This window comes from Xenopus laevis, chromosome 6L (assembly GCF_017654675.1).
Source record: "Xenopus laevis strain J_2021 chromosome 6L, Xenopus_laevis_v10.1, whole genome shotgun sequence".
NCBI classification, from domain to species: Eukaryota; Metazoa; Chordata; class Amphibia; order Anura; family Pipidae; genus Xenopus; species Xenopus laevis.
The window spans coordinates 2,356,328-2,369,258 of record NC_054381.1 but is presented as its reverse complement, the minus strand read 5'-3'; the positions used below and the strand labels follow the sequence as shown (position 1 = coordinate 2,369,258).

The following is a 12,931-nucleotide window of genomic DNA, read 5'->3' as shown; positions in this document are numbered from 1 at the left end:
CTTTTGCCAATGTTTATAATATTCGGCTGATTCACTTGTTTCTCTGCCAGTGGAAAAGTGAAGAAACAGTTGATGTAACATTAGACTTAGTCTGCCCAAACAATAAAATCACCCTAAGGGAAGGTAAAGCAGAACCATTATACAACTTCCACACTACATACTGTATAGTGATTGGATAGTACTGACCTGATATTACCTGTCTCAGTGCAGAACTGAAAACACCTGTGTTGTGTGGTGGGCGGGGTGTAAATGTGAAGCAGGAAGAAGTGAGTGAGAGGTGCCCATAGGGAAGGGATTTGTGATCACTGCAGCATTCAGGATGGTGAATCTATGGTGCAATGTTGCTCATTCTTCTTCCACATTGGAAATGATATTCCAGGAATCCCATCATGAGAAATGGATCCCACTGACACCCACAGAAAGGAATAGGAGGCTGCTCAGTCTGTCGGTGCTGGAAGGAGAATATTGCTGCCAGAATTGAAACTTTAGTACAAGGGGAAGTAGAGAGACTGCAGCCGGATTCACTCGTGATCATGTCTAGTGTTGGCTGTAAGTAGGGCATGAAGGGTTACTTTTCTTGTCTCTTGTTCTATTCTGTGTTATGACCTGCAACTGTTCTTAGTTTTTGCTGACCCAGACATCTTGTCTTTCTGTTACGCTATATTCTTGCACAATATGAGTACGTGCAGTCAGGGCCGCCATCAGGGGGGGACAGGGGGGACAAGCGTACCGGGCCCGGGCATGAAGGGGGGCCCGGCAGCGCTGCATTTTTTTGAAGATCCGGGCCCCCCTTACGAGCGCCCGAGCCGTACGTCTTGCCTCTTCAGTGCCGAATGCGGAAGTGCCGAAAAGCCGAAGCCGATCCGACGAAAAGACCCGAAGTCACGGAAAAAGCCGAAGTCCCGAAGTCACGAAGCGCCGAAAAGACCCGAAGTCACGAAAACAGCCGAAGCCGAAGTCCTGAAGCAGCGCAAAGACCCGAAGTCACGAAAACAGCCGAAGCCGAAGTCCTGAAGCGGCGCAAAGACCCGAAGTCACGAAAGGAGGCGAAGTTGAAGTACTGAAGCCATGAGTTCAATTCTACTGAACACCAGTTTGTGTTTTTTTTTTTTTTTAATCCCCTGGCCACCAATGTATTATTTTAATATTCTATAGGCCCCTGCCACCAATCTTTTTTTAAAACTTTTGTTTTTGGGGCCCCAATTTTTTTTTTAACTCGTAAGGGGCCCCTTGCCACCATTGTTTTTTTTTGGGTTTTTTTTAAAAAAAAAAAATTAATTTTCTTTTTGGTGGCCCCAAATTTTTTTAACTTGTAAGGGGGCCCCTGCCACCAGTTTTTTTTTTTTTTCCAAAAAAATTATTTTTTTTTTAAATTTTTTTGGGGCCCCAATTTGTTTTTAACTTGTAAGGGGGCCCCTGCCACCATTTTTTTTTTTTCAAAAAAATTTTTTTTTCTCCAAATTTTTTTTTTGGGGCCCCAATTTGTTTTTAACTTATAAGGGGGCCCCTGCCGCCAATGTTTTTTTTTTTTTTTCAAAAAAAAATTAATTTTTTTTCAAATTTTTTTTTGGGGCCCCAATTTGTTTTTAACTTATAAGGGGGCCCCTGCCGCCAATGTTTTTTTTTTTTTTCAAAAAAAAATTAATTTTTTTTCAAATTTTTTTTTGGGGCCCCAATTTGTTTTTAACTTAGAAGGGGGCCCCTGCCACCAATGTTTGTTTATTTTTTAGTTTTTTTTACATTTTTTTTTGTTGGGGCCCCAAGTTTTTTTTAACAGGGGGCCCCTGCCACCAATGTTTTTAAAAAAAAAAAATTTTAATTTTTTTTTTTTGGGGCCCCAATTTTTTTTATAAGGGGGCCCTGACCATCAATAGCTTTTTACAACTTGTGTGGGGGGGGGTTACTTTTTTAGCGCTGATGTCTGTGTGGTCTTTTAACTGCGATGTGGGCGGGCTATGGGGCGGAGCTTGGTCGTCAGTGTGGGCGGGGCCCAGGGGGCCCCAAAAATTTTGTTGTACGGGGCCCCGTGATTTCTAATGGCGGCCCTGCGTGCAGTACTTAGCAATAGCATAAACATGTTTTTCACAGCTGCATATCCAAAGGTTATATTACACGAATGTAACACATCAATATTTTGGAATATTCTTTGTCCTTGAGTTTCATATAAGTTGTTGTAATACTAACAATAAACTGAACTTGTTATTAGTCTCACTGCCTACTAGTGTCTCTCTGTACAAGCTCTCGGATCCGAGGACGTACGGACGCGCTGTGAAGGTGACCCCGGGCGTCAGTAGTCGGTTACCCCAACAATCTGGTGTCAGCAGTGGGAATACAGCAAGCGGCACGGACGGTAGGTAAAAATCTGTCTTGTTGACGATCTTTTCTTTGCCATCTGTATATGCTTAATGCTGTAGTGTTGGGGTACTAATAGCTCTGGTGGCTATTAGATAAAGAGGATCCCTGACGAGGGACCTAAAAGGAATTTGAGGTTAAATTCCAAGGAGTCGTGGTGGACTCACAAAGAGTTTTTGGTAAAGCTCAAGAGTTTGTAGTAAACTCGGGTTTTGCTACTTGAGATGGGTGACCCTGTAAGTTTGCAGCACTTCCGTACTGTTCTTTACATGTTGTGCATGTCATAATTGTCTTGTTATACCGGTAAGTGTTTTTGTCATTAATTGCATCCTAAATATTTTGCAAGATTAAGGATTACCGCTGAACTAAGGTGTCAGGTTTTGTCAGGATCTCATCCCAAAACAGCCTAACCTTACTAAGCTTTCTTGCACCATATTTACCAATCATCTAAATTTATTGAAATATTAAGACTTATCTCGGAGATAGATAAAAGTTTTGTCGGGACCCCTGATCTCAAGACAGCTTTATCTAGCTCCTGATTCATTGCAACCTATAATTCTGTGAAATTTTCCCATCATGGGAAGTAAAGGTTCTAAAGGTCTACGGAGAAATTTGTAAACAATATGTGTATAGAAGTAGATTTTATGCAGACCCATAGGTAGATAAAATAGCAGGATGGGGAGAAGCCTTTTCTATACTGAACGTCTTGTGTCAGTGTGGTTCTTCTGGTGTACACCCATAATCTAATTAGGATGGGAATAAATATCCTCAGGACTGTTTGTGTCCTTATCAATTTTGGTGCCCAAGGTGGGGCTGCAGGTTCTGACTGCTCATCAGCCGATACAAAGGACGCAGGTCGACCAATAGAGGACGGGACAGAGACTGATCACCTCCGGGACACGGGAAGACCTATTTTTTTAGTTTCTTACTCGAGTCAAACCGTCTACCTATTATTGTTCATACCTGTTGTCTAAATTGACTCCTGGCAGCCAGCAACAACAGGTATTTTCTTGCCTGCAGCTCTTTATTGAACCTGTATAGAGCTATCTCTTACCCGGTATGTGTTTTATGTTTTGTGATATTCTCTTTCCGAGAAAGTAGAATTAGATGATTAATGCGTGTGGTATCCGGACATCGATAGGACGCTGATACAACTCTGTCTCTGTACATCATAATGATAAGGTTCATGTAGAGACCGCTGAAGCATGGTTCAAAGTTGCTAAATGCTTAAACAAAGAATTTTGGTCTGAACAAAGAATAATCTAATCAAATGGGAAAGTTAAAGTGATGTATTAGAAGCTCTAGCCCTACAAGAGTTGAGTGGTTGTAACTCATATGTCATACATAGAGCCATCAACTCCCTATGCTGGGAATGTTTCTTGTAATAAGAGCAGGGGAGAGCAAGAATCAGAAAGTGCAGTAGAAGAAGGTTAAGTAAGTGACATAGAAGAAGGTCAGGAAAGTGCCGTAGAATCAGAGGAAGTTAGAAAGCAAAGAGAGGAACAAGAAAAACTGCTAGCAGAAGGGTTAAGTTAGAAAATAGAGAATAGTGAGAAGAGACAATTCCTCTTTCAGTGCTGAAAACAGCAGCGCTGATACAGGCAGTTCTCAGCCCCGCAGCCAAGCTCTACCCGCCTGTAGAGAAAGGGGGGCATCCCTGCAGCACGTCTCATTAACACAGACAGAAAACTCATTCCATGGACAGCACCAAATTCTGTCCATGGCAATGGCCTTGTATTAATCCACACAAATTTGGACAGGAACTCTTGTTTATCCATAGTGCCCATAACCCTAATTGGACTGATATGTTAGTTGTAATCATACATGTGTGTGGTCCAGCGGATTACCAACATCTGCTAGCTAAAATGAATTGGGACACTAACCCTGCTGACCCAGCCCAAGTAGGGGTCCCGTATCTACACAAGCTGCCTTTCTTATCAGTGCCCCCATTCCTGACAGTTTCATAGGTAGGGACATCCTTTGTAAACTAGGGTGCACCATATACTGCATTCCGGATTGAGTGTGTGTGTCTGTCCCACCCTAGTAAGTGTCTGAGATAACTAATACCCCACATACAGCAAATCTTCTGTCACTAAAAGAAATGTCTAAGGAGGAACCTTCCGTACCTCCCGAATTACAATGTGTCCTAGGTGATGTATGGGCTTTATCACTAACAGATATCATATGCTGTTGTAACATTTGTCTGATTTTTTAGTTCAACAAAATCTACCTCCACACATGTCAGCTCAAGAAGCTGAGCTCCAAGCACTCATCACATCATTCACACTAGCGGAAAGTCAAAGGGCAAATATCTTTTCTGATAGCAGGTACTGTATTGGTATTTGTCTCGACTATCTTCTGATTTGGAGGGCCAGAAATTTTATGACATCATCAGGTAATCCAAATAAGAATACAAATACAAATTTAGTAAAAGAGCTATTGTTAGCATTACAGCTTCCAACTGAGGTAGCCATTCTTAAAGTACAAGCGCACACAAAGCTTCAGATTCCAGAAGTTACAAGGAAATGCAAAAGCTGATGAGAGAGCCAAGTGAGCTGCCCTCTTGCCTATAATGACAGTAAGTTGCATCCAGAAAGACCACAAAGGGCCGTTGGACATGGATATCTTGGCTACAATACAGGACTAGGCCCCTGAGATGGAAAAAGGAAAGTGGTCGAAGCTGGGAGCCTCCAAGGATGACATGGGTCTATGGAGAAATGGTCTATTATACTGTCTATAAAAAGCAGTGTATGCTATGATGGCACATCTAACTCATGGACTTGCACACTCAGGTAAGAATGCAATGGCTGCTTCAGTTCAGAAAAGTTGAATAGCACCTGGGTTTCCAGCATTTGTTGCAAAATATGTTTGGTTTTTTTTGTGTTACCTGTTTACGTCATAATCCTGGTCAGGTAGTCAAATCCGAGACAGCACTTTGCTAAACCAGAATAACCCTTCCAGCGATTACAAATAGATTACAGCCAACTGCCCAAAGTAGGTCCATATGAATATGTACTAATATGTATTGACATGTTCTCAGGATGGCCTGACGCATGGCCAAGTTGCTACGGCTACAACAAAAGCAACTGCTAAGAAACTTTAAATGAGGTATGTGTAGGTATTATTTACCAACCTACATTGAAAGTAACAGGGGTACACTCTTTACAGGGCAGATAATGTCTTAAATAAAAAAAAAAACCCTCAAAGTTTTGGGAAGGTTGAAAGCCTAAATGATGTTATTTCTATACGGCTTGGAAAATAGCACTATTAAAGCATTAAACAAGTTTAAATGACACGTGGAAAATAATGATTGGACTAAGTGTGTTTTACAGGCAACCAAAGATGAAGCTAATGAATTTAGCATCGAGCAGAGGATGGTATTTATAAAAAAAACTCTTAATTTGACAGATACTAAGTATAATTCTAAAATAGAATTAGCTATTTATGGATTAATTACATAGAAATCTACCTACTACTTTATATATGGTACATGGGCTTATGTTTGGTTACGAGAGAATAGTTATGGTACCTGTATTATTGCTACTTCAGCTCCTGCCATAGCAATTGGAGATAATGTAACAGCAAATATTTTTTTATTATCAGGCCACAAAGAGAATTGTTTACCATAGTAAAGTTTAATATTTTTTGTGGAATTGTAAATAAGATTAAAGAGTTACAATATGAAGCAAGGGCAATTAAGCATAAGGGGTGGAACCCTTTTAAAGGTTTCCAATTTAGTGATATATTTCGTTTTACTTAAGCAAGATAGTGTTTTCATGGTTTTCTTTATATTGCTATAATTTTATGCCCTTTATAAACTTACTGTGTTTATAATTTCTCAAAGTACAAAACCTAATGCTAAACAAATCTACCGTGTCAGGATTCAAGATCCTGATTCTGAAATTCTTTATAAAAGTAGTTTCTACCATTATAATTTGTTTACTTCTATAGATAAACAACTGAGCATGTGGAAGATTTTGGCAATCGTTTTTCTTGCTACATGTTTATGATGATGATGATGATTTCAAATGAACACTCTTTATTGATAATTGGAAATCTGTGATAGATGGGAACCATTCCTATTTCACAGTTAACTTTAATTACAGACGTCTTTTCCATGTCTCTTTCCAAAGCGCTATAAAGAAAATGTTTGCTGACACCAGTCTCTACAAGAACACGACTATATCATGGAGATACAAGTATACTAAGTTCATCACTTCTAAGAACTATAATTGGGACAATACCGTAGCAGATGCCTTTATTCAAACCATCTTTTCTAAATGGCACTGGAACATGGATAAAGAGACTTATGTTTACTAAACACAATATTTCAAAATACATGGCATGGAATCTTTTGGGTGTTGGTAGAATTAGATCTGTAATACTTCATGTTAATTCTTTTAAACTGAAGTAGTTAGTGTAGTTAGGTAAATAACAAGATTGGGATGGATTAGGAATTCTCCAGCATGTAGTTGTGTTAATTCTGCTGGTCAAGACTGAGTTCTTGGTTTTGGAGACAGGCCTAGCCCCTCTTCAGAGCATAGTAGTCTCAATACGGTTATTTGCATTTAGGTGAGTTTAGGTGGCCTTTATTATAATCACATATATCATATATAATACATGGTTGTATACCACTTTAAGCTAAATCTTTTCTCTATTAGCAGAAACCACATTGTATGTCAGCATGATACTAAGCTCCATCCTTTCTATCAGCTCAAACAAACAACTTATGCCTCAATGCCCCTATGTTCAAGGTTGGTCCCATTACACAGGACTAGGTGAACGGTCATTCAATACTTGTTATTTCTGAAACTGAATACTCTTTTCTAATTGGTTATGGTGGGAAGCCACCCTAACCCACCTTAAAGCATACCAGTTTAGTTACCTCTATTCCCATTGGGATTCCTTCTGTTGGTTCTAATTTACCCTTTGCTGGCTGTCTCTCTAATATTACTATGTTACAATGGTATTCCCAATTTTATTACTTCTCTCCTGTTCCTTCAATCTATCGTTCCCTTACCTATTTCCCACCAGTGTTACCCATTGCTAATTATCAACTCCCTGTTTCTCTGTGTCGTTCACTTATTCCTCATCATACTGACACTATTGCAGATTATCACAAACACACTGATAAATTGTATGATACTGTTGTTAAAACTGTTGCTACCAAACACTGATTCATTTCTTTAGGTTCTCAGATACAAGATGACTTACAGAACCACTAATATGATGTTTTTACTGGTTGGTCTCCTACTGGTTCTCAAATTATGCCAGCTATATTTTATCCTATTCTTGTTGTTACTGTTATCTTAATCCTTCTTGTTTTGTTTAATTTGTATCTCATTTGTTCTTTTCGTTCTTGTGTTAATTCTCTTATTCAAACTGCTGAGCAATCTTAACTATCCCTTCTTCATGACCACCTCTACAACCCTCCTTAACTTTGTATTCTTTGTCTTATGATCATGTTATCATCAAAGATCGTCGAAGGACCCGACTTCTCTACATACATATTAGAGGCAACATCGCAGACATTGTGGGACCCGATGCAGCGCCGCCCCCTCACTTCCTGTGAGCGATCCTGGGCCCTCCAACGCTGCCAAGGACCCCCCCAGCCACAGAAACGGTAAGTGACATTTCTTTACTGGTTTACACACATTTACACACTCACATGTAACTAAAGGTAAGTGTTTTATTTTATTTTTTTTGTCTTTTGTACACTTACATACTTTTGCACATATTTACACACTTACTTACACATGTAGACACATTTACACACTTTTTAGAGCTGTACACATATACATACACAAGCACACACATATTTTTTTTAGTTCTTCATTTTATCAGTTTTCCTCTTGTTATTCCACTTTGATCATTTGGAGTACAAACAAATTTTTAGCAAATTTGGATTCGTGAGAATGTGTACTTTACAAAAATATATGGTTTTGGGGGGGTCTTATTGCTGTTAGAGGGTCTTGGGCACAGAACTAGGTAAATGTTTTGATTTTGCAGTACCTGAAATGACAGACCATAGGGGGGGTCTTAATTTTAGGGCCCCTATATGCCACATTCTTGGGTACACCTATACATATTTGGCATCAAACTGTTCAGGGGACCCGAAGCTTTCATATTTGGGGTGATTTTTCTTGATACCTAAAAGTATGTGGAAAATACGAGGCTGCAGGGTGGAAATTTTGAGGTGATTTTTGGAAATGTCACCAAAATCACAAAATTTAGGAATGGTTTGCAGCTTGGTATTTTGGAGTACAAAGACATACATACCCAATTTAGATTTGTGGGAATGTGTACTTTCCGAAAATATATGGTTTTCTGGGGTGAACTTACTTTTTTCTACTTTTACCCCCCCCCCCCAAAACAATGCAAATGTGTTGATTTTGCAGTATCTGGAATTACAGAACTGATAGCTCAAATGAGGTGTCTACATTTTAGGGCCCCTATATGCCACATGTTTGGGTACACCTATATATATTGGGCATCAAATTGTTCAGTGGACCCCAGGCTTTCATATTTGGGGTGCTTTACATTGATACTTAATGATTTGTGGGAGATATGATTCTGTAGATTGGAAGCTTTGAGGTCAGTTTTCAAAAAATTCACCAATTTCTATAAAACATTATAACTTTAGGAAACAATTGCAACTTGGTAGTTTGGAGTACAAAGATATATTTACCCATTTTTGATTCTCCAGAATCTGATCTTTCTAATAATGGGTAGTTTTCTAGGGTAAACCTACTGTTAGTGGAATGTTTGGCCTTGAAATCAGAATTGTGCCGTTTGGGGAGCGGTGCTTTGGAAATTTGGTTGTGTACTACTTGTAGATTTTGATCTATACAAGTGAGAAATCTCCATAAAACTCTATATATTTGGTATTGCCGCGTTCAGGAGACATAGACCTTTCCAAATCTGCTGTGTTCTCATACATAAAGTAAATGATGTTTCTGATATATGTGATTGTTCTTTGTGAAACATGATTTTTTTCATTTTATTGGACACTTAGAAGCCAATATTTTTTTACAGAAGTAGAATTACACCAAAATTCTTGCATATTTTGAAAGTTCAGGTTGTCCTGAAAAAAACAATATATTGTTTTGCTGGGTAAACTAAAAGACCCTCCCCCCCCAGGAAAGGCCCTTAAAGTGAAAGAGTGCAAAATATCTAAAAACTGCTTGGCAGTAGATGTTCGCATCTAGGACAAAACGGCTGACAGGGAAAGGGTTAATGTTATTAGTCTGGGCCTTGTCCATGTCAAGTGAGAATTGCTTAGGACTTAACCATTCAGCCTGTGGGCCCATCAGTTAATGACTCTTATGTCAGACCATGTATGGGACAGATTTCAGATTGTAGCACATTTTTAGACAAAAATCCTACCTGTGTGCTCAGACAGGTGAATTAGAACTTTTGCCAATGTTTATAATATTCGGCTGAATCACTTGTTTCTCTGCCAGTGGAAAAGTGAAGAAACTGTTGATGTAACATTAGACTTAGTCTGCCCAAACAATAAAATCACCCTCTGTCATATGAAACTAAACCCTCCACAGTCCTTCCATTTAAATAAGGGAAGGTATAGCAGAACCATTATACAACTTCCAAACTACATATTGTATAGTGATTGGATAGTACTTACGTGATCCCCCCTTCTACAATTGATCCCTCTAATAGAGAAGGAAAGGGAGAGCAGATACATTATAGATGTTCAGGATTGGATGCTACTGAGGCTCCTCCCCTACAACACTAATTACTTCTATACAGATTATATAATAAACATTATAAAGCTACATAAGCTATGGAGCATTGTGGGGATGCTGGGAACTGTAGTTCATTGAAAGAGAAGGCTAAATAAATACCTGCCCAAATAACAGCTGACCCTCATGGCCTCACTCCCGGATACACAGGACCTTGAACAAGAACAGATCTGTATCATGAGAGAAGAGGAAACATCAGATATTACCTGTCTCAGTGCAGAACTGAAAACACCTGTGTTGTGTGGTGGGCGGGGTGTAAATGTGAAGCAGGAAGAAGTGAGTGAGAGGTGCCCATAGGGAAGGGATTTGTGATCACTGCAGCATTCAGGATGGTGAATCTATGGTGCAATGTTGCTCATTCTTCTTCCACATTGGAAATGATATTCCAGGAATCCCATCATGAGAAATGGATCCCACTGACACCCACAGAAAGGAATAGGAGGCTGCTCAGTCTGTCGGTGCTGGAAGGAGAATATTGCTGCCAGAATTGAAACTTTAGTACAAGGGGAAGTACAGAGACTGCAGCCGGATTCACTCGTGATCATGTCTAGTGTTGGCTGTAAGTAGGGCAGAGGCACATAGAGTAAAAAGTATCATCTGTCAATATTAAATCCATTCTATAATATTATGTGACCCACCTGTTATGAGCAGAAGGAAAAGTTTTCTTATCCTGACAAATCCCTGATCTTTTAGTGGAAAGTTGAGCCTCTCCTGCCCTAAAGGTGAACGTTTCAACAAAGTGATGCCCATTTAAGTCCCCCCACTGTTTGTCATACACAATGGGCTCTTTCTACACTCTACATAGAAATAACTACTACATTATATATCAATAGGCTCATCATCTCCCCCAATAATGTCTGTGTGCAAATGAGCAATCAGTCACTGCTGGTTACCCTCTCGGAACTGTTTTCCCCTGACAATTTTATGGGTAATAATTAAACCAATATACAAGCAATAGAATTCCCTATTCCTTCTATTCCAACACTTAGAGAAATCACTGGCTGCTCCATAGGGATTGGCACTGCTGGGGATCTGTGTCTCCTCCCACATAGACCAACACAAATCCATGTTTCCCATTCATTTCACTGGTGTATTTTCAAGTCTTTTCATATGTCGTGTTTAGTGATGTGAAGGAGTCAAATGATGGTGGATGACAACACTACTTGTCTCAACTCTGATTCACCCTTAGAATTTATTTCCAAATACTCTGTTTAAAACAATGCAGGTCTCTATAAAAATAAGTTCCATAACACAGTCTATTTCTAAAAACACTATTTCATCTAAAGCCTTTTCATGAAAAACATAGTTCCCCAGTAGTTTGTGCTGTAGTAAAACTGTCATTTCAAGTACTAAGCTCCACCCTGTGGCTCATGTGAGGCACTGCACTCACACACAAACTAAGGACATGCATACAATCTAGGTTACACCAGCCAATGAATGGACAGGGGCGTGTCTTATGCGCCCACACTTCTTCCTGTTACAGATGCCGCTGCATTACTTCCTGTCAGGTGATCAGCGAGTGACACAAAGTATCACAAACTGGCGGCTAAAGGGAAATATTTACTGATTTCATTGTGCTGCAAAAATGTAAAAAAAAAAAGGGGGCAAATTAACATTTTCTATAACTGATTTCTGGCTTAAATCTCCAACTTGTGCTAAGTGATGTGGGGGCATCAATGTCAGTCTCCTGATGTCAGTGCCACTGTGTGTGCCATGTGGGCAGCTGTGTAGCAATGACTTTAACCAGGATAATCTGTAGATCACGTCTCCAAAATATACGTCTATCAAATTTGTCATTTCCATTGCTCCTTTGTGGTGAGCTCCCTCTACTGGCCATTTGGTGCATCTGTAGAAAAACAATTTTAATGCCACATTTGACCCAGTTTGAACCATCTTACCTCTAGCATGTGACCCAGCACAGTAGTACATCACAGTTTCATCTTCTTCCCTTATCACCCAGTAGATTGTACAGAATTCTCTGGTCTCTTATATTGGAGTGTGGGAGGTTTATGTGCAGGTGAAACTACTCGCTGCCCCAGGGTATGACATAGTGAGGAGAGAGCACTGTAATGCAACACCTACATGTTTATAAGCAAATGCCCAGCTGGGATTTATTACATGGGAAAGGACAAACATACTTTATATATAAATGTTATTATCATCATCATCATTTATTGATATAGCGCCAACAAGATACGCAGTGTTTTACCTTAGTTATAACAACAGGGAATAAATGGTGGATAACAAACAAGGGTTACACATACAATAGGATTAGAGGTTTTAGAGTTTACAAACTAAAGGTTAGGGTACAATTGAGACATTAGGGGGCCCATTTACTTAGCTTGAGTAAAGGAATAGAATAAAAAAAAGGTTGAATTTAGAATTTTTTTTGGCTACTTCGACCTTCGTACTTGGAAGGTCCCCATAGGCTTTGCAATCTTTTTTTTGCTCGAAGAAAAATCATTGGATGGATTAAAATCCTTCGAATCGAATGATTCGAAGGATTTAATCGTTCGATCGACAGAAGGGGCTTCAGGAAGACTCAGGAAGATCTTGGTTCAATTCCCATATCAGCTTTTTTGATTTTGCATCCATGACTTTGAGGGTATATATAATACACATATTAGGAGAAAAATGTTTTTGATAAATGTTCTTAAAGGGGTTGTTCACCTTTAAATTAACTTTTAGTATGATATATATAGAGAGGGGTATTCTAAGACAATTTGCAATTGGTTTTCATTTTTTGATTAATTGTGGTTTTTGAGTTATTTAGCTTTTTATTCAGCAGCTCTCCAGTTACTAATTACCCCAGCAACCAT

General features: G+C 39.3%; 1 protein-coding gene across 1 annotated transcript in view; it reads right to left on the bottom strand.

Annotated features, from left to right (window-relative positions):
• Positions 1-12,931, bottom strand: part of LOC121394826 (zinc finger protein 239-like) — a 601,589-nt gene that overhangs the window by 296,660 nt on the left and 291,998 nt on the right. The window lies entirely within an intron of this gene.